The sequence below is a fragment of the Tamandua tetradactyla genome, chromosome 10, assembly GCF_023851605.1.
Source record: "Tamandua tetradactyla isolate mTamTet1 chromosome 10, mTamTet1.pri, whole genome shotgun sequence".
Taxonomy (NCBI): Eukaryota; Metazoa; Chordata; class Mammalia; order Pilosa; family Myrmecophagidae; genus Tamandua; species Tamandua tetradactyla.
The window spans coordinates 104,594,964-104,617,096 of record NC_135336.1 but is presented as its reverse complement, the minus strand read 5'-3'; the positions used below and the strand labels follow the sequence as shown (position 1 = coordinate 104,617,096).

The 22,133-nt window shown below is 37.8% G+C and overlaps 1 protein-coding gene and 1 long non-coding RNA gene across 3 annotated transcripts in view; one reads left to right on the top strand and one right to left on the bottom strand.

Moving 5' to 3' along the window:
- DYRK1A (dual specificity tyrosine phosphorylation regulated kinase 1A) overlaps positions 1-22,133 on the top strand; it is a 200,351-nt gene that overhangs the window by 21,924 nt on the left and 156,294 nt on the right. The window lies entirely within an intron of this gene.
- LOC143648730 (uncharacterized) overlaps positions 14,971-22,133 on the bottom strand; it is a 55,061-nt gene continuing 47,898 nt past the window's right edge. The window contains exon 4 of the long non-coding RNA XR_013158752.1: positions 14,971-15,087. This is a non-coding gene — a long non-coding RNA (uncharacterized LOC143648730). The remainder of the gene's footprint in view (positions 15,088-22,133) is intronic.

The following is a 22,133-nucleotide window of genomic DNA, read 5'->3' as shown; positions in this document are numbered from 1 at the left end:
TTGACAGACTGATTAGTGTGTGTCTTGGGGAAGACCTATTTGAATTTATTCTATTTGGATTTATTCTGTTTAGAATTTGTTTGGCTTCTTTGACTTGTATTTCATGTCCTTTATGAGGTCTGGGAAATTTTCCCATACTGTGTTCTCAGCTACTCTTCCTAGACCTTCACTCCTCTCTTCTCCTGTTATTCTTATATTTGTGTGCTTTGTTTTGTCTATCATTTCCCTGAGTTCCCATTCAATTTTTTTCCATCTTTTTTGCCATTTGCTGTTTTGAGTCCTCAATCAGTTATCCTGTCCTTTGTATCTCTTATTCTTTCTTCTGTCTCTTCAAATCTGGTGTTGTGCGCCTCAAGTATGTTTTTTATTTGGTCAACAGAATCTTTAATCTCCATGACAATCTGCTATTTTTCTGCTTATTCTTTCAAATTCCTATTTATGCTCTTCTACTGTCTTCTTCATCTCCGTTATATCATTTAGTATCCCACTTATTTTATTAAGTGGAATTTTATGAACATGTTTGATTAGTTGTTCCAACGTCTCTGTCTCTTCTAGTGTTTTAATTTGGTCATTAGGCAGTGCTATATCTGACTGCGTGTGATATGCTTTGTGATCTTTTGCTGTCTTCGTGGCATGTAAATATCTGGATTGATTTACTTTAGGAGTCATTTTCTTTCAGTAGTCTAAGGCCTTGTGTTTGCAGGATGGTTGTAGAACAGGGAGCAGGGTACGCTGTAGGGCCCTCATTGTGGCAGTTTGTTTCAGGGTAGGCATAGGCCAGGTTGGGGATGTTACAATGATGCTCGTGAATGTGGTTGCCCAGTGGCCAGGAAGGAAATAGCTGTTCACATGCACCGGTCTGGGGACCGTAACCCTGGTGTGCGCTGACCTAAGGAATAGCACCCTTTGTGCAATTGCGTAGAGCTTTGGCAGCACATCGGCATTATGCCTTCATGGGTTGGGGGCACATGTGACCCGGCTGCACAGGTCAGCACCTTCTCAGAGCTGGAAAGTGTGGTTGAGAGCTGTGTACATGTGTGGTTCTAGTACTACTGTAAAGTGCAGTTCCCAGAGCTGAATGACGTGATTCAGGGACCGTGTGCTTGCGTGGGCCTAGGACTGCCATAAACTGATGCACAGAGCTCAAGGGGAGCTGGGTTATGCTGTGTGACACTATGGGCAGGGAGGCACAGGTAGCCTAGGTATGAAGCTTTGTGCCCGCAGCCTTTATGCACTGGCAGCAGCCTGTAGAAAACAGGGATGGGGAGGTAGTGCTTGGGAGGGTTGCAGGAGAGGTGTGTTGGACTGCATTTGGGGTGGGGGTGTGGGGTAGTTATATGCACTGGGAGCTGGTAGGGTGGGGGCACCTGGAGCACGGGGAATGGAAGCTGGTGATGGGGTTCAGGTGCGCAGGGTGTGGGGTGTGTCACCAGTCATGGAGCTGCGCTGGTGATGGTAGTGCGCCCAAGGAATGTGGCCTGGCTTCCTTCCTAGTCCTCGGCTCCCATCCATGTACTCCTGTGGGCTCTGTACCTCTGTGCTAGGCTCCAGCCCTCTTTCAATTCTTCACCTCTGCAACCAGGGCTGACCCGTGTGCTGCAGAAGGCTCTCCCAGGTTAGCTGCATTCCTGAATTGCCACGTCCGTCGCCCTCTGTCCCTTTTCTAACTTTTCCAGGGAGGAGAGCTTATCTTGAGCTACTCTATTCGGTCATCTTTCCGAAAGTGTCTAAATTTGAGTGCCTGTTCTTGGGTAGAACATGTTCTCGTGCTGAGGTTACAGAAATGGCAATAGACAAGATCCCTACGCTCCTACAGCTTATATTCTTCGATGAGATATAAACAAGGAAGCAAATAGCATATTAAAAACCAGCAATAAATGCTGTGATAAAAATTAAGATGGGGTAATGTGATAGATATGGATGTGTGTGTAGGGTGGGTGGGTGAGTATAAATATGCTTAGGAGTTGAATTTTATAAGACATTTAGTTTAAAATTCCTTGCCAGAAATCATTACTTCTGCTTTTGACTGTGAGTCAGTAGCATATTCTGAATTTACCCTCCTACTATAAACAGCTAGAAACAGGAGAAATAATATAGAACAATTGTCTTCAAATATTGAACAATAGAAAGTGTAGGACTGTGATCCTGAGAGATGGGAAACAAATGAGGTAAGCACTGTGATGACTTGGTTTTCTGCCTGGAGGCACTTTTCAGATTTTGATGCACTGAAGGGATCCTAAACCGAGTGAATTGGACACACTGAGTTGAGGGAGTAAAGATGATAGTTGGGGGAAGCCAAGGTATTTCTAATTTGTAGAGTGAGGTTCCACTGTGGAGGGAACTATGCAGAGAAAGAGTTACATAAGTTTTCATAGTGGATCTTTTAAGTGTTTGAGTACCAGTTTTTACATGTGTATAGAGTACACCTTCAGAAAGGAATGATTTATGGAGAAAGGAATTACTGGGGAGATGTAAGCAGCATGCCACATAGGGTTTAGAATTACCTGACCACCTTACAACTAGTGTGGAAAGATTTCATTCAATACAAGAAGATCTCTTTGCAATACCAGGAAGATTATGCCTTAGCAGTACCAAACTAATCCTAAAGAAAAGGCACTCCAGATCTCTCTGAGAAAAACTTAACAAACCTTGAAAAGAGCAAACTAATCTGAAAGTAGTCTAATTAATTGCCTGCCATTATGAAGCCCAGCACTCTTTAAAAGACTGTTGCAAAACCCAGCACTCACAATGTCCTGCATCCAATAAAAAATTACTAAATATGTGAAGCAGGATAATGAAATTCATAATTAGAAGAGCAGTCAACTGAAACCAAACCAGAACTGACAAGAGATGATAGAATTAGCAGAGGAGGGCATTTGTAGTACAGTTATTGTAACTATATTACATATTTTTAAAAGTGAGGCAGAGATATTGTTTTAAAAGTGAGGCAGAGATATTGAAGATGTGGAAAAAAGACCCAAATTGAATTTTTAGAGGTGAAAACTACAGTGTGAGGTGGAAAAAACACTGGATAGCAGTAATGGCAGATTGGACATGGTAGAAGAAAAAATTAATGAACTTGAAGATGTAAGAGAAAATTCAGTCAGTAGAAACAGAAATGGCAGGTAATGGAATTAACAGGCCAGGTTGTTAAATGGAGGGTCAGATTGTAGTGAATGCTGACATCTCTGCCTGTGAGTTTTGCTTTAATAAAAGGATAGTCTGTAAACCTCTGAAGTCTGCTTCATGTGTAGAGTAGTTGAAAATCACCATTTCAATAAAGTAGCAGGGTAAATGGAATAACTATTTTGAAACAGTGTATTTGGTATTTTTTTCCTCTGTAACAATATTGCCATAAACTTGGCAGCTTGAAATAGCATACGTTTTTATCTTATAATTTCTTTGGGTCTGAAGTCTGGGCACAACTTAGCTGGGTCCTTTTTTGTAGCTAAGAAGTTGATCTGGGCCGTGGTCTCATTTGAGGCGACTGGGATGACATCTCTTCCAAGCTCACTTGGTTGTTGGTAGCATTCAGTTCCTGGTGGACTGTCATACTGAGGGCCTCCGTTTCTTGCTGACTCTTGGCTGAAGTCTGCCCTCTGTTCCCTGTCATGTAGCCTTTTGAACATGACCACTTAATTTTCTCAAAATCAGGTAGAGCATCCCCTTGCAAGGCAATTATTACAGTCTTATGTATCATAACTGCAGAATTGACATCATCCCCTTTCCCATATTCTGTTGGTTAAAAGCAAGTTACAGATCCCACCCACACTTAAGGGAAGGGGTCTACACTTATACAAGAGTGTGTAAACATCAGAGGATGGGACTCATGGAAGTTAACCTTAGAATCTATCTGCCAGAAACAGCGTGTAGTGGTAAAGAGTATGTTCTGTAGAGTCTGAACTAGATACTTGGCTTTGAATCTTAGCTGTGTATACTTCTCTGAGCTTCGGTTTCCCCATCTGTATAACAGGGTTGTAATAGTACCTACTAATGTTGCGAAGAGTAAATGGATGCATATAATGTGCTCGGGACTTTGCCATACTAACACCTACTCAACATTTAGATATCAATTTAAATGTCATTTACTGGGAATCCTTCCCCGACTCCTCTGTGAGCACCCCTGAACCCCTTTAGGTTAGGTTTCACAGCACCTTGAACTTTTCCTTCTTATCACTCCTTTCATCTGAACTTTATAGCTGGTTAGTTTGGTTGAGTTTTGTTTTTCTGTTCTGCCTTCTTTAGACTTAGCTGCTTGAGAGCTGGGGTTGTGTCTGTTTTGTTCACTGTTGTATTTTCAGTGCCTAATGTATTCTCATATAGAAGACTCCGTAAATGTTTGCTTGAATTACTGAAAAGAGTGAGGTTGAAATGCATGCATTATTTATTTGATAAGATATTTTTTAGTATTACCCACACTATATTCTTCCAGGTACTGGAGAAGTCAGTAAAAAATATTCTACCTTTCTCACATGGTCAGGATCTTGCAGGGGAGACCAAGACATAATAGTTTTAAAACTATTATTATAAAGGTTTGCATAGTAGATGCTAAATGATGTTTAAAAAGCAAAATTAAGACAATGAAAGGATATGGGCACAGGAATAAAAATCAGCTACTGGATTAGGAGTAGGACCCACAATAGGGTAGCTTACATTTCTCAAAATGTATACCACAGACCACTAGCGATGATACAAAGAAACTACTCTTAGAGAATATTATTTTCTTGGAGATTCATAATACACATTAGAATGCACATTAGTGATTATAGGAGACCCTGTTCCCACCTTTTTTTTTTTTAAACCTTTTTTATTGTGAAATATAAGACATACAAAGAAAAGGATAGATTTCAAAATACATTGTAACAAGTAGTTATAGAACAAACTTCAATGTATAGTGAAGGTTACCGTTCCACAATTTCAGGTATTTCCTTTTAGCTGTTGTCATACACTAGAGACTAAAAAGAAATAGTCAAACTTGTTAAATTCTATGTTCTCTGTTACAATTCCTCCTTCTCATTTGATCCTTCTCTCAGTCTTCAAGGATATTTGGGCAGTGACCATTCTAACTTCACATTGAAAAGGGGTGTTGACATTATGGGGTAGAGGAATCAACTGATTGATGTTCTTGGAGACACTGGTACCTTTGGGTTTCAGGGCTTCTCTGCTCCGTAGGTGATTACTTTCACCTCAACTCTTTAACCTGTTTCTTCTGGCAGTTACTGCTCTACTTCTAAATAATATACTCATTGCATACATTAGGATCCTTTTGGTTGCAAGTTTTGAGACCCTGACCAAACTGGCTTCCACTAAGGAAATTTAAGTCATATGGTTGGAAGTCCAGAGGCCCTGGATTGGCTTTAAGGCTAATTGATTCTGTAGTACAATAATGTCTTTATGGTCCCAGGTTTTCCCATCTCTCATTTTAGTCATTGTTTGTGTTGGCACTATCCTCAGATTAACAAGATGGCTGCAGCAGTTTCAAGGTTGTATCTGGACTCAGCAGTGTCTAGAAAAAGAAGAGAAAACTATTTTTCTTGTAGCTGTATGAGAATGTGGAAGTTTCACCGAGAAACTCTTTGACAGATTTATCTCATGGGTTATGTGTCCATTTCCGAAACAGTCACTAGAAAGGGAAATAGAATTATCTAGACCTACTAGGCCTACTCTTGGAACTGGGAATGGCTTTCTTTGAGCACGTGCCTTGATGGGGTGGGTGTGCACATGGGTTCTGGACAAAATTAGCTTCTCTCACGGGATAAAAAAAGAGATCAGAGACTGGAGAAAGTAACCCTGTCACTGTTTTTTTTTTTTTGATGTGGGCAGACTATGGGAATTGAACCTGGGTCTCTCGTATAGCTGGTGAGAATTCTGCCACTGTGCCACTGGTTCATTGCCCAGTAAGATCTTTTTTTTTTTTTGCATGAGTAGGCACCGGAAATCAAACCTGGGTCTCCGGCATGGCAGGCTAGAACTCTGCCTGCTGAGCCACTGTGGCCCGCCTGTGTTTGTATTTGACTTAAAATTTAAGACATAATTTATTGACTTTTTATTAACATAGGTGAATATTTAACTTGAAACCACCTGCTTCTAACTAGTCTAGAATTGCAGACTGAATGTAATTTTTACTGAGGACCCTAGATGTATCGCTTCAGGGTTTTCTACCTTCACAAAGGAGATATAATTTATATTACAGATTCCATTACTGAAGAAAATAACCCGAGAAAGTTGAAACTTAACACAGAAGTATAGAGACCATAATGACCTCCATGTACCTGTCAGCCAACTTCAACATTTATCAACCCATGGTCCCTTAAAAAAAAATCTGTATCCCCTTCCATTCCTTTTCCCTTTGAATTTTTTGAAGCAAACCCAGAATACAGTTGCACTTTAAAATATTTCAGTGTTTCTCCAAAAGATAAAGACTAAAATGTAACTCCAGTACCATTATCATTCCTAAAAAGATTACCAGTAATCCTTTACATAGCCAGTGAGTGTTCAAATTGTCGTGATTGCCTCAGAATTATATTTTTTAAACAGTTTGTTCAAGTCAGGATCTAAGTAATGTTCATCAATTGCTATTGGTTGATAAATCTTTTGTCTCTCTTATCTATTGGTTAACCATCCATATTTTTTTCCCCTTTGCAATTTATTTGTTGAAGAAACTGTGGCATCTGTCTTGTAGTTTCCTCCCTGTGTCTTGTATTTCCTGTTGGTTGGTAGTAAGATCCAGAGGCTTAATGAAATATTCTGGCTTTTATTTTTTTGGAGGTGTGGTGAGAGAGGGGAACACTTTGTGGGTAATATAATTCCATTAGCCACAGAATATCTGTTTGATTCTGTGATGTGAGCAGCCCCTAAATATTACTTAGATCCATGAATTTATTAGTAGGTTTTTAGGCTTTTTCTGTATCCCTTCCCTCTCTGGTAGTTTTAAATATCTGTTCAATATTTTGAGTGATCTGAAATTTTGTAATGATATGCTTTGACATGGGTGTTTTCATTATATTGGACACATCTTTTAACTTTGGAGATTCATATCTTTCTGGACAATTTTTAAATATAATTCCTTGATATTTTCTTCTCTTTGGTTTTCTCAAGTAATGTGTAATTTTGTTATCTTGTCTATTTGTTTTTTATTCTCTTGATATTTTTCAACTTTTACCATTTTATTGATTTCTTTTTTTCTAACTTGCATTTTGTTTTTACTTCATGTAAAAATAAACATGTACATATTCCTTTCCCTTTCTTAGCTTATTTTAATTATTAATACCTTTTTCTCTTCTGCATGGCATTGTCATGATTTCTTCTGGATTCGGTTTTTCTGCTTTTTTTCGTCTCTTTCATGTTGGCAGCTAAAGATGTTCTGCTGTCTTTGGTTTGGTGGCTTGTATTTAAGACTAAGGGACTGCAAAGCTGACTGAAAGTTATTGGTGGGACTTCATACCGTGATTGAGGAACCCGGGTATGGCTCTTATGCCGGGTGCTTAGTGTCTCCAGTTTGAGATTGTAAATCCTTTTCCTAGGAAGAGAGGGAGCATCCTTGATGCTGGTATTCTGGAAGGACTGGGAAAGGAAGCTGGAGTCCTCAGTTTTTGTGTTAAGACCATCAGTTCATTCTGCTTTTAGCCTTCTACCTCACCCCTGTCCTCTTTTGTGCTCTGTATCTGTAAAATGGACCATTGTGTTCTTTTTTCTCCCAGAGAATATGCCTCTGATGTATTTGAGGATAGGGTAGTTGCAGGCTGTACAGAATTTGGGCTGTAAATAAGGGCCTTACCACCTTTAATTAATTAATTTTTACAAAAACCACCTCAGAAAAGTTGCAGCAATAGTACACATAACTTTTTTCCCCTGAACCATAGAAAATTGCTGATTCAATGTTCTCTTCATTTTTGCATAATTTAATACTTATTTCCTACATACAAGGAACGGTAGTACAGCCATCAAAGCCTGGAATTTCCCAGGGATGCCTTTCTGCCATCTAATTCTTAAGACTCTTAAGTGTAGACACTTGCCCCAGAAGTGTTCTTCATAGGAAAAGAAGGCAGTCTAGAGTTACCAGGATTTTGCCATGATGACCTTTTCATCTTTTTTGATCTAGCATAGTTATGCAGCCATTCTTTCTTTCATGATACTGATATTTTTGAAGATGCCAGGCTATTTTATACAGTCATTTTCAGTGTGGGTTTGTCTGATGTTTCCTTATATCAGATGTAGGTCAGGTATCTTTGGCAAGAATATCACAGAAGTAGTGTTTTCTTTTTCTCATTGCATTCTTTTAGGTGGTGTAGTAGCTTTCTGTTGTTGCTGAACCAAATTGCCACAAATCTAGTGGCTTAAAACAACAGAAATATATCATCTCCCAGTTTTGAAAGTCAAGTTCAAAATGGGTCTCACTGGGCTAACATCAAGATGCCGGCAGGGCTGTGTTCCTTCTGGAATCTAGTAGAGAATCCATTTCCTTGTCTTTTTCTGGTTCTAGAGGCCACCTGCATTTCTCAAGGACCCATCCCCCCTTTTCCCCCCTCTTAGCCAGCAACTGAGGACCTAGTCCTTTTCATGCTACTGCCTCTCTTGTTTTCTTTTCACCCCCCTTCTTTCACACTTTTAGAACCCTTGTTATTACATTGGGCTCACCTAAAGAATCCAGGATAATCTCCCTACCTATTTTAAAGTTAGCTGATTAGCTACTTTAACTCTGCTTGTAACCTTAATTCCCCTTTGCCATGTGAGAGGTAGCATGTCCACAAGTTTCAGGGATTAGATGTGGATTGGAAGCCATTATTATTACTGCCACAAGTAAGGTATGATTTCAGTTTGCCCCATTACTGGTAATGCTCGTTTGATCACTTGATTAAAGTGGTGCCTCCAGGCCTCTCCATTTTTGAAGTTGCTTTTTTCCTCTTTTGTATTAATAAGTATTTTGTGTGGAAGTACTTTTTTTTTCCTATGCTATATGGTGGGGTCACATTTCATTCTTTTTCCATTGAGCATCCATTATTGCAATACCTGTTACATTTTTGTTTGTTTGTTTTGGGACGTACGTGGACCAGGACTTGAATCCCAGTCTCCCTCATGGCAGGCGAGAATTCTCCCACTGACCCACCCTTACACTCACTTGCGTGGAAGTACTTTTAAATTATGTGAATATTCCATTCGTAATTAGATCTTCAATTTATTCAGTGATTTTATATCACTGTGGATACCAGATTTCCTGTTTTATTCAGGGGTTATAGTCTGTTATTACTATGATTAGTTTGAGGTGCTGATTGTCCTAGATTTTGCCAGTGGAAGTCCCTTTGAGGTGGCTTCTGTGTCCTTTTAGCAGATTTCCATTCTTTTTTTTAAAGCCCTTTCCAGGTTCATGGTGCACTTCCTCTGGCCCACCTTTGGAATTGGCCGTTTCCCTAAGGAGTCCTACCTCTTGTTTTTAGTACAGAGTCCTGTGTTTCCTTTACCCATCTTTTCCCAGTGGTGAAGTCTTACATAGTGCTTGTACAAAATTAAAACCAGGAATTTGATGTTGTTACATTTCTACTAACTAGACCATAGACCTTGTTCAGTTTCTACCTTTTCTTTTTCGGTATTCTGCTTGGTGGGGATCACATTTCATTCTTTTTCCATGTGAGAATTGCATTATTGCAGCACTATTTGTTGAATTTTTGTTTGTTTGCTTGTTTGTTTTTTTTTTGGAGAAAGTGCATGGGCCTGAAATTGAACCCAGGTCTCCTGCATGGCCGATGGAAATTCTACCCCTGAACTACCCTTGCACCCCCTCTACCATTTTTTTAACCTGTATTTATTTGTGTGTGTGTGTGCTCATAGTTATGTGTACCTTTATCCTATATGTACACTTGTGTACCCACCCCACAGTTAAGATATGGAACTGTTCCACCACCACAGAAAAACTTCTGCTTGCTCCCCCTTCATGTTCACAGCTACCTCCCCCTCCCCAGTCTCCTGTCACTGTCCCTTGACAACCATTCATTTATTCTCCATCTCTGTAGTTTTGTCATTTCAATACTGTTGTACAAATGAAATCATACAGTATATAACTTTTAAAAAAAAATTTTAAAATTTAACATATATACAAAAAAGCAATAAATTTCCAAGTACATTTTTTTTTTTTTTTTTTTTTTTTTTGGCATGGGCAGGTTCTGGAAATCGAACCTGGGTCTCCAGCATGGCAGGCGAGAGTTCTGCCACTGAGCCACCATTGCACCACCCTCCAAGTACATTTTAGCAACTAGTTATAGAACAGATTTTAAAATTTGATATAGGATACAGTTCCACAATTTTTCTTTTTTTCTTATAGTTCCTCCAAGACACCGGAGACCAAAAGAAATATCAATATAATGATTTCAGGAGTCATACTCATTTGGTAAATCCTGTCATCTCTGTTATATTCCTCTTCCTTTTTTTTTCTTTTTTATGAAAAATAACATATATACAAAACAATAAATTTCAAACATGCCACAAATACAGTTTTTTATTTAATGGTTCTGGTAGATGTAATGCTATCCCATTGTAGTTTTAATTTGCATTTTCCTAATGACTCTTGATGGGGAACATCTTTTCATCTACTTATTTGCCATCTATATCTTCTTTTTGGTGGAATATCTGCTCATATCTTTTGCCTATTTTTTTTTTATAGGATTTAAAAAAGATTATTGTTGAGTTATGTACCTAGACTATATATAAGATCTTGGTTGGGTGTGTAGTTTGAGAATATTTTCTCGCAGTCTATAGCTTGCCTTTAATTTTGATGAGGCCAAATTTATTAAGTTTTTTTTTTTCTTTCTTTTGTTGATCATGCTTTTGGTATCAAGTCTAAGAACTCTGCCTAGCACTCAGGTTTTGTTGTAATGGAGAAACATATTTAGAAAGCGAGATCTTGAACATTAAGTGCACTGGGTTTTAGTGTGTGGATGTTCCCAAGCATTTATTGGGCAGACCTAGAGAATGTCTTTATGTCTTGAGCCTCCCAGTTTCTGAACCTTTCCAGGTTTTGGGGCTTATTGACTAGTTTTCTTGGCTTCTCCAGCAACAATACTTATTTTCTGGCTTCTGACAAGTCTGCTTCTCCTACTTCTTTCTGTTTTTCACAAGAATTGTTTCTCCATCACTGTCTCCTTTCCTGTTTTTATTGAAGTTATTTTTAAAAATTTATTTTAGTGGGTTTTATTTTCAGTGGAGTTTTATGAAAGAATAGAGGTCAATGCATAGTTTATCCACTAGTCGAATGTGTATTTGTTGATGCTTTACTGTTCCCCTTTGAAATCAGTTTTTGTATTCTGTTATTTTTCTTCTATTTTTTTTTGCACTGTCATCCTCAGCCTCCTACTATACTTTCTCCCACTCTGATTGTGCTGTTCCACAGCTTGCAATTTTATATGACTCATTTGCATGGAATGGAGATCAAATTATTAAAATACTCGAGTTCTCTTTATAGTCTGACCGCAGCTGACCCTTACAATCTCCTTTTCTATGGCCTTCTATTTTCACTCCATTCTAGAGCTAAGTCCTTATTTCCTCAGATGTGTTCTCCTTTCCTCTCAGGTTTCCTTGGGAGCACATTGTGTTTTTTTTAATAGCATTTTCATACTACACACAGCCTGCATGTTGTAGGTGCTTGAAACATTAGAAACAAGCAAACAAATGCTACTTCTTCTGAAATAATAATACCACCCAAATTTTATACTTTGTTGTTTTCCAAATCCCATCATAATTATCTCATTTAATTCTCAGAGCAACTCTGTAAATTGTTACTCGTCTTTTTTGTGCATGGTGTTGAACAAATTGTGCAAGTTCACATTTCTGTAGATGTTAAAATTAAATTGAAGAAATGTTTGTATGTCTGCTGTGACAGGACCTTTTTTAGATGCTAGGGACACTTGGGGAACAAAGCAGACAAATGTCTCCTTTCTCCCTGTGGAACTTGCAAGAGCCAGTATTGGAATAAATGCTAATCCTAGTGGGCTGGGTGTGGGATGAGTCTTCCACACCTTAGTTCCTCATCTCAGGTGTCATCTCCTTTGTGAAGTCTTTCCTAGGCCTCCTAGAAGGAGGTGAGGATAGGGTCTCATTAGTTCCTTCTGGTGCTCTTATTGCCCACACATTTAAAAATCGTATTTGTGTTTGGAGGCTTTGCTAGATTGAGCCATTTTGGGCAAGGACTGTTCCTTTCTGGTTCCTGGGGTATCTGGCACGTAGTATGTAATATTCTCAATAAAAGTTTGGATTATTAATAAAGACTTTAGCCATAGTTGATATTCACTAATAAGGTAGCAGTACTCCATTACTTATTTTCTCTATGCAAGGAGATAAACCAGTGTCAGAAACTCTGCCCAGTGTTCTTAGTTGAGACAATGTATTCTCAAAGAGGTCATCTGTGGCCAATTTTTATTAAAGTTTAGTAAATAAACTTTTGTTTGTGGGTGTGTATAGATCTCTAGTCTGAAGATGAAGTCTTTAACACTCGTTCTCTCGTCAATATTAACCATCTGATATGAGTTCTAAGTTATTTGTTAAGGAAGTTTGCTGGTATGAGATGTTAGAATTTACCAACCTTTATTCAAATTAAAAAAGATAAGTTATTTCAGAAGGGGTAGAATGTTTGTTTTTGAGCATTTTGCAAACAGGTACATTGTAATTTTTTCCTTATGGCATACACAATGTTGAGGTTATTTGTTGCTGCTTAACAAACCATGGCAAAATTCAGTGGCTTAAAACAGTGCTCATTGCTTTGCTCACAGTTGTATAATTTGGGTAGGACTTGTCTCTATTCTGCATGGCATCTGCTGGGACTGGAAGGTCCAAGACGACTTATTCCCTCCCATGTGTGGAATCTCGGGCATCTTCCTCCACATGGCTTTTCATCTGGCTGACTTGGGCTTTCTCATACATGATATGATGGTCTCAGGTAGTTGGATTCTTATGTGGTAACTGGATTCCAGAGGTGCCAAAAGTGGAAGCTATTAGGCTTTCTTGAGGCTTAGGCTTGAAACTGGCACAGTATCATTTTCATCAGTTTATGTGGGTCAATAACAAGTCATAGAGCGACCCAGGTTTAAGGAGGGGATTATACAAGGTGTGGGACCTCGGAAAAGTGATTACAGGGACCACCAAGGGGTACTACCAAATGAATCACTGAGTGTTCTTTTGAAGGGAAAAAGAGAGGTCATTTTTTAAGAAAACTGCTTAAACTTACTGGTGTATTCATTTTATAGCACAGTGTTGTATTTGTATGCCTAACTTTTTGCTATAACTACATTCACATACCTATATAATACTGATATGGGTTGTCAAACTTAATTAAGGTGTATATTGGTAATTTTGGTAGATTTATAAATAAAAATTTGAGGAGAAAAAAAAGGATAATGAATACTTTATGAGGAGAAAAAAAAGGATAATGAATACTTTATGGAATACTCATCTCCAAGTTGCACTTCAGTTCATTGAAGTATCAAAGTGCTAGATAAAAACCCAGATTATCTGGTTTGTGAAATGTGACATAATTCTTTTCTTGGGTCACCTATTACAGTCTGTAAGCACTCTCAAGCATTTCTGTAGTAATTCTCTGATTGTCTCTTGTGCAGGGGTAAGAAGAGACAATCTCAGATTCTTTATAAATTGCAGGTCCAACTTCTTTTTTTCCCCTCATCAGATCTTTGTACTTTCTTAATGCCTTTGTACTTTCTTAATGCCTTGGTCTTGACACTTTTACCTTATTTAAATCATGCTAGTTTTGACTCCAGCTTGAGGGATGGTCATCCTGTTACTAGCTTTGATTGGGAGAATGGAAATTTGTCAGAAATCTTTAACCCGTAGACTAGTTATACTCAGACTCTTCTGGAAAGTGTATTAAGAAACGTGTATTCTTGGGTCTGACCCAGACCTACTGTATGCAAATATCTGGGATAGGGCCTGCTGTATTGTAAAGTTTGAGAACCTTAAATTTTCAAAATTCTCAAAAACCTGAAGTTTGAGAATTATTAGTGGAAGTGATCTTGCAACCCCATGGGGCCAAAGTTTATTCTTTTTTTTTTTTTTTTTTTTTTTTTTTTTTTTTTTATTAATTAAAAAAAGAATTAACAAAACAATTAGAAATCATTTCAATGTACATGTACAATCAGTAATTCTTAATAACATCACATAGTTGCATATTCATCATTTCTTAGTACATTTGCATCGATTTAGAAAAAGAAATAAAAAGACAACAGAATAAGAATTAAAACAATAATAGAAAGAAAAAAAAAACAAAAAAAACAAAAACAAAAAACCTATACCTCACATGCAGCTTCATTCAGTGTTTTAACATAATTGCATTACAATTGGGTAGTATTGTGCTGTCCATTTCTGAGTTTTTATATCCAGTCCCGTTGTACAGTCTGTATCCCTTCATCTCCAATTATCCCTTCTCTTTTTTTTTTAATTAACAGAAAAAAAGAAATTAACCCAACATTTAGAGATCATACCATTCTACACATGCAATCATTAATTCTTAACATCATCACATAGCTGCATGATCATCATTTCTTAGTACATTTGCATTGGTTTAGAAGAACTAGCAACATAACCGAAAAAGATATAGAATGTTAATATAGAGAAAAAAATAAAAGTAATAATAGTAAAATCAAAACAAAACAACACAAAACAAAACAAAAACCTATAGCTCAGATGCAGCTTCATTCAGTGTTTTAACATGATTACTTTACAATTAGGTATTATTGTGCTGTCCATTTTTGAGTTTTTTATCTAGTCCTGTTGCACAGTCTGTATCCCTTCAGCTTCAATTACCCATTGTCTTACCCTGTTTCTAACTCCTGCTGAACTCTGTTACCAATGACATATTTCAAGTTTATTCTCGAATGTCCGTTCACATCAGTGGACCATACAGTATTTGTCCTTTAGTTTTTGGCTGGATTCACTCAGCATAATATTCTCTAGGTCCATCCATGTGGACCTTGTGTATAAACCTGAGGGATTTGGTTGGTGATTTTTAAAAGCCTTTCAGGGCGATGTGACGGTGGTTCAGTGGCAGAATTCTTGCCTGTCATGCCGTAGACCCAGGTTTATTCCCGGTGCCTGCCCATGCAAAAAAGAAAAAAGAGAGAAAAAAAATCTTTGAAGGTCCAAAATTCTGTTACCAAATATTGTAAATATATTAGAAATGTCCTCACCTGATGCAGTGGCGAGAGTGAATTAGTTATCATTACATGAACAATAGTGTATTAAGAGTAAACAGTTAAGCTGCTGTAAGAGAGGCAAAGGTCCAGGAGTTTGATTGCTTTAGTTAAGAACACAGGGAAGTGAGTTCCAGGTAAGTGGTCAGGTTGTGTGGCCTCATTTGGTCAGTCAGAGACACAAATTTCTCCCATTGTGTTGCTCTCCTGTACGAGGGTATGATTCTCATCTGTGTCCTTGTGCTGGCTATAGGAAGGTGAAGAAAGAGACAGAGGAGGAGTACTCACTTGATGTCTAGTCTCATTCGTGGCAGACAACCCTTCTTTTCAGATTCTGTCCCATGGCTATACTTGCTGCCAGGGAGGCTGGGAAGTTAAAGCTAGTTGGGTAATCATGTGCTTGACTAGCTATTATTATGGAAGAAGGGGAGATAACTAGCTGTCTATGCCATAGATAGTATGTGTGAAGCTATTTAATTCTCTTAGTTCATTTTTTGGGGGAAGCTTTTTATTTAACATTTTTGTTTAGCCAAAAATTGTGTAATTAATACAAAGAGATAGTAAATTAATTTGGCAAGTGATGGGTTAAAATATTTAAGAATAGTGTATTAAAAGACAGATTTTGAAGTTAAAGACAGATTTTGTGTCAGCCCTAACTGATTACATCTTTGTCTCCTCAAAGTACTACCCAAGTGAAGGCGTTTTTACTTTTGTTCCACTTTGTGTTCTTAGGAACACATAGGCCCACATTCAGCCACAAGCAATGTTTTTATTTTCCAGGGAAGTAGTTGGTAGTTTGCTTAGGTAAGCCAGTCCAAGCAAAGGAAACTCTCCACATATCATCAGCCCTCATGGGCTCTGAATTCTTATCATAAGTTCCCAAAGTTGATCATGTGTCAAAATCACCGGGGGTCCTTATTCAAATTATGGGTTCAGGCTCTACCCTTTGGTGATTCTGATGCTCTGTCTCTGAAACTGGATTGCTGTCATGCCCCTCAGTGTGATTCTGATGCAGCGGTCAGTGGTCTGAGAACCACTGCTTTAGTCTGCTCCTCAATTCCTCTGTATGAAAGTGCATCATTATGTCTACCTGACTGCAGTTCTTCATAGGTTTCGGAGGGCATGAAATGAGTTGCATTTCAAATTGTTTTATACACTAAATGTGCCATGTAAGTGTTAGGTGACATTATAAATCAGGTCTGTGCTAGGTATTGTGCCAATTCTCGTAACAGCCCTAAATAGTGAGTTCATTTGGAAATGAATTGGGAAATAAATATATAGTAGAATTCTAGGGTTCTTAATCTGGCATAGTTGAACAGAGATTTTAGAGAAAGTTATCTGTCCAACTGATAGCATAACTACCAATTGCATAACAAACTGAATAATTTGCAGATGATTTTGTTTTCACACAGTGTATAAGATACTAGAAGTCGGGCGGGCCGCGGTGGCTCAGCGGGCAAGAGTGCTTGCCTGCCATGCCGGAGGACCCCGGTTCGATTCCCGGTCCCAGCCCATGTAACAAATGAACAAACAAAATATAATAAAAACAAGAAAATGTTTAAAGATGTTTCCCTTTCTTCCTCCCTTCCTTCCTTCCATCCTTCCTTCCTTCTCTGTCTTTCCTTCCTTTCCTCCCTCTCTAAAAAAAAAAAAAAAAAAAAAAAAGATACTAGAAGTCAACTTGATGACTTTAGTTAAATACATGTTCACTGTCTAATGTGAAAGACTGTTCTGTGTACTTTGGAGATGCCAAGCTGAGTGAGACTTGGTTTCTGGTCTTAAAGAGCTTGTAATTTAGTAGAAGAGGGAAGATTTACAAACAAATCATAATGGTTCTTAAGAGCCATTTTATTTATAGCCCAAATAGAGCAGATTCTGAATATGACATGAAAGTTCAGAGGAAGGGAGAGGTTAGTTGAGTGATAATTTTGTGATTAGCACAGTTGGAGATAGTAGCAGTGTCTAACTGCGCCCCCTCCCCCTTTTCTTTTTTCACCACAGTGGGGAACAGCCTCTATCAAGTACAAGGAAGACTTCCTCTCTCCCTTGATGCGTTTGCCAGGGCCTTGTATGCATGTAAAATGATAGAAACTTGTATAGGTTAAGAATAAATCTCCCTGCCTGAAGTAAAAGGAAGTAGAACTAAAACTGATTATACAAATCATGTGCTTGGCACTTGATGAATGACACCTTGGTGGACTCCAACAATCCTAATTTGAGAGAGGCAGGATTCTGTAGTGGAAGGAACATGGAGTTTTAAACCTAGAAACAGTTGATAATGGTGGAACCAAATCTGACTTGTGCATAAGTGTTCACATAAGCGGATTTTCCTTGTGAAACAACTCCATGTGACCCATCAGATTCTTCCTCCTTTTTCAACATGTTAAGTTCGGCTTGCTTTTGGTGCATGAGCTGGGGATCCAACCAGGGTCTCCCTCATGGCAGGTGAGCATTCTACTACTGAACCTTGGCTTGCTTTTGACTATGGTGTGATTTCTCCTTACCACTCGTGGTATTGTGGATAGTGCTGTGCAGGCTCATTTTCAAGCTGCAGGGCATGGGAAGGGGAGGAGTGGTGTGGAAAACAGCAGTGTTTGTTTACAGGAAAATCTCCATAGGAAAAAGAAAAATGATTTAATTTGACAAATTGTATCAAATGGTAGGTAGAGATAAAGTAGTGAAAAAAAGACAAATACAGTTTGGGCCCTCATGTTGATAGTATAGGTTTGGCATTATAACATTTGCTGTTAGTAATTGAATACATGAGAAGTTTACTGAGAAGTACTATTGGAGATTGGGTAGCTCAGTATTGTATTTCACTGAACATAGGTGTGGTGGGAATTTTAATATTATATATCTTCAAGGGAACAAAATGCAGCAAGATTGCAAATTGTTCCAGATGAGATGTTGACATAAACTAATCAGGGTTTCCATATCATCATAGAATGAAAATACAGATTGGAGCATGTTCATATAATACCGTTATAGAATGTATGTATTTTAAGAATATTTGAAAATGTTTTTCTTACCTGCTTGTATTAGTTTCCTGTTGTGGCTGTAACAAATTGTTGCAAATTTATTGGCTTAAAACAACAGAAGTTTATTTTTTCACTCTTCTGGAGGCCAGAAGTCTAAAATCAATTTCACTAGGTCAAAATCAAGATGTCAGCTGGGCCAGGGTGGCTTTTCCTTTTGTCTTTAGGGGAGAATCTGTTTCCCCCTTGCAGCTTCTGTAACTGCTGACATTCCTTGCTTTATCACTTCAATCTCTGCATCCCTGGTTATAGTGCCTTCTCCTCCTCTGTGTCGCATCTCCCTCTGCCTTTCCCTTATAAGGAATTTGTGATTGCATTTAGGGCCCATCCATATATTACAGGATAATCTCATTTCGATATCCTTAACTTAATCACACCTGCCAAGGTCCTTTTTCCAAATATGGTTAACATTTACAAGTTCTAGGGATTATGGTATGGATGTCTTTTGGAAATTGGTTTTTCAACCTATCACACTCCTTTAAATTATTTGTAAGATTAGGAAAGATTCTGTTGACGTAGTAATTTTTAAATATAATTACAGTAAAAATTCCCAATATCTTTTTGTAACTTTTTAACATTAAGTTGATGATACAAATTTGGAATCCAAATTGGGAGGCATCTCGTCAAATTTTAGTACCTTAAATGTCATTTATAGCAGTAGTTCTGTGTTCCTTGTCTCTGAATAAAGGACATTAGTGTTCTTTTAGAACTAGCTCAGCTACCAGTGGTAATTTTTATCCAGCACTTATTAAAAATAAATCCAAAACTAGGGACGTTGGTATAAAGCACTGAAACTTAATTTTGCAATATAGGAATTTTAATGACTATGTTGGAGGTGCAGAGTGCAGGGGAGTAGTGAAAAATACATTGTGAAAAAATTATAACTGCTTTTTCTGGAATTTGTATCAAACTTGAAAATATGTTGTTTTGGTTGGGCTATATTTTTTGTATTATGCTATACTTAAGGTAATTTTGAACTGGTCTTATATAGTGCCATTTTGAGTAACATGAACATGTGTTTAAAAAAAAAGCTGTTCATACTTGCAGTGGAAGGTGCCAGTGGAATGTTTCTGCAAACATGAATATAAATGTGTGTTTGTATGTATGTATTAACTGTAATACCTGGTTCTTTTTCAAACCTGGTGTCTTGGTTTATCATCTTTTAAAAAAATACGTTATTTCCTTTTATTTCTCTAAATATCTTATGATACATATTTTGAAATTCTGGTGCTTATCTACTGACTCTTATGATGGAAGGTATCTTTGTATGTTTATAATTGCTGTGTATGAACTATATTTCACAGGAACTTCTGAAAGTGTTCTCTGTTTTGAGGGAAGTACATAGCTTTATTTGAATATTTGTGTTCAAATATTCAGTGTTGTACCAAGTCCCATGTCACACCTGCCACTCTTCACTTCCCAAATGTATTAACTGTGAACAGTATCTTTTTACTTTATCCCTTGTGGTATGGTTGCCATATATTTTACTCCTACATACGTGCTATGGTTGCCATATGTTTTATTCCTATGTATGTTATACTACAATAAACCCCAGCTTACAGTTTTATTATGTTTGCCTTAAACACATGATAACCCCCATTTTCATTTTATTTTAACAGTCATTTGTCTTCAAAGGAAATTAGTAGAAGAAAAAAATACTCATTTATGAAAATTTACACCCTTCTTTACCATTTCTGGCACTCTTCATTCTTTCGTGTGGATTTGAGTTTCCATCTGGTATCATTTCCCTTTATCATGAAGAACATTCCTTATCATTTCTTATAGTACAAGTCTACTGGCCAAGAAATCTCAAGATTTTTAAAATCTGAAAATCTTTATTTTACTCTTGTGTTTGAAGGATGTTTTCACTAAATACAGGGTATCTGGACTAATTGTTTTCATCTTTCAGCACTTCACTTCAGTGATGTTTTCCATTGTCTTCTTGCTTCCCTTGTTTCTGATGTCAGTGGTTTCCATTGTTTCTGATAAGATGTCAGTGGTTCCTATCCTTGTTTCCCTCGATGTAGCATATTTCCCCCCCTCTGGCTGCTTTCAGATTTTATCTTTGGTTTTAAGATGTTTGCCTCTTATGTGCCAGGTGTGGTCGTAATTTGGGAGGTTATTAGTCATGATTTCTTCAAATATTTTTCCTTGCCTTTCTCACTCTTCTTCTGTAATTCCAGTTACATTTATGTTAGAACATTTGATATTGTCTTGCAGATCTCTGATGGTCTCTTCAATCTTTTTCCCTCCTTTCTTTTGGATTACATAATTTCTGTTGATCTGTCTTCAAGTTTACTATTTTTTCCTGCCATCTTCAATATACTGTTAAATCCATCCAGTAATTCTTTCATTTCAGTTATTGTATTTTTCAGTCCCCCCCCCCCTTTTTTTTTGTAGTTTCCAGTTTTTCCAGTTTTCTGCTGAGAAACCCTGTATGTTTACTCATTAAAGTTCATATGTTCTTTTAGGTTTTTGAACACATTTTTTTCCTAATTGAATGTGTACAATAGCTGCTTTAAAGTCTTTGCTAACCCAACATCTGGTCTAACCTGGGGTTTGCTTTCTATTGACTTCTTTTTTCCCCTTGACTGTGGATCACATTTTTCTGTTTCTTTGCTTGTCTACTGATTTTGATCTGTAACTGAGTATTGTAGATGATACATTATGGAGACTTAGGATTCTGATTTCTTCCTCTGAAGAGTTAATTTTTGTTCTAGAAGGCTGGTTGATCACTTTGAACTCTTATAGTCTTGGTTATGGTTTATTAGGCTAGATCTATGGAGAGTTCAAAGTGCCTCCCAACCCTCTCTAATATGGTGGGATGAGATTTCCAAACTGAGCCTTCCTGTGGATCTTGTCTGGGTTTGATTTTAGCTGTTACTAGTACTGGCCTAAAAGAAGCCATACTCTAGGGTGGTATGGTCCTTAGTCTTGAAAGGGAAGGGGATGTTAAGGAGGTGTTAACGAGATCCCTACACCATAGCTGGCCAAGGATTCCAAAATTCTGCAGACCTGCTCATTCTCTGTTGTTTCTGTTCTGCTCTCAACCTTTTAGTATTCACTCTATGCTGCTAATCCTCAAGTCGTCTCACCCTGCCCCTGTGCATTCTGATCCTCAACCATGGGCTGTTCCTACATGGACGTCTTGAGATTACCTTTTACCTAGCTCCTTGCCCTGTCCCTGGCTTTATCTGCCTGGAACTCTAATCTTTACTTCTATGATGAACAGAGCTATCATCCTTTGCTTGGACTCCAGTTCTCTCCACCTTTTTGGGAAATTGTCCACAGAGAATCAGGGCAATCATGACCTTCTTGTCTCAGAGACCAGCATCTTGTGTTGCCATTTGTCCATTGCTGGAAAACACTTTCCTCAAATATTTTGTCCAGTTTTATGGTTGTTTATGGTGGGAGAACCAGTCAGAACCAATTGCTTTCCCATAGCCAGAAGCAGGATTATTGAGGATTATTAGGTATTATACAGCTCCTTTGTAGTGTTTGGAGTAATATAAAAATTTACACAATTAGTTCCCTGTTGTCAGTAGACCATAGACCCAGTTGGATTTTGCTGGTGACCATGGGTTGGGTGGGATTGTGAAGAGGAATGCATGGGTTCATAAGGGTTCAGTAAAAGCAAATATCTACCTTCAAGATTTCAAAAGACAAGTTTGCTTAATAGTATGAACATGCTCAGAAAATGAGGGCAAAAAGTAGACTCAGTGGATGGGAATATTTAAAAAAAAATTCAGCTTTTGCCCTGATTGTAAAATGACTTTATTCAAGGGGTGAGCAGATTAAAAAAAAATATTTTTATTGAGAAATAGCCACACACGTATAGTCCAACCATATTATACACTCAGTGACTCACACTATCATCACATAGTTGTGTATTCTTCACCGTGTTCAGTTTTAG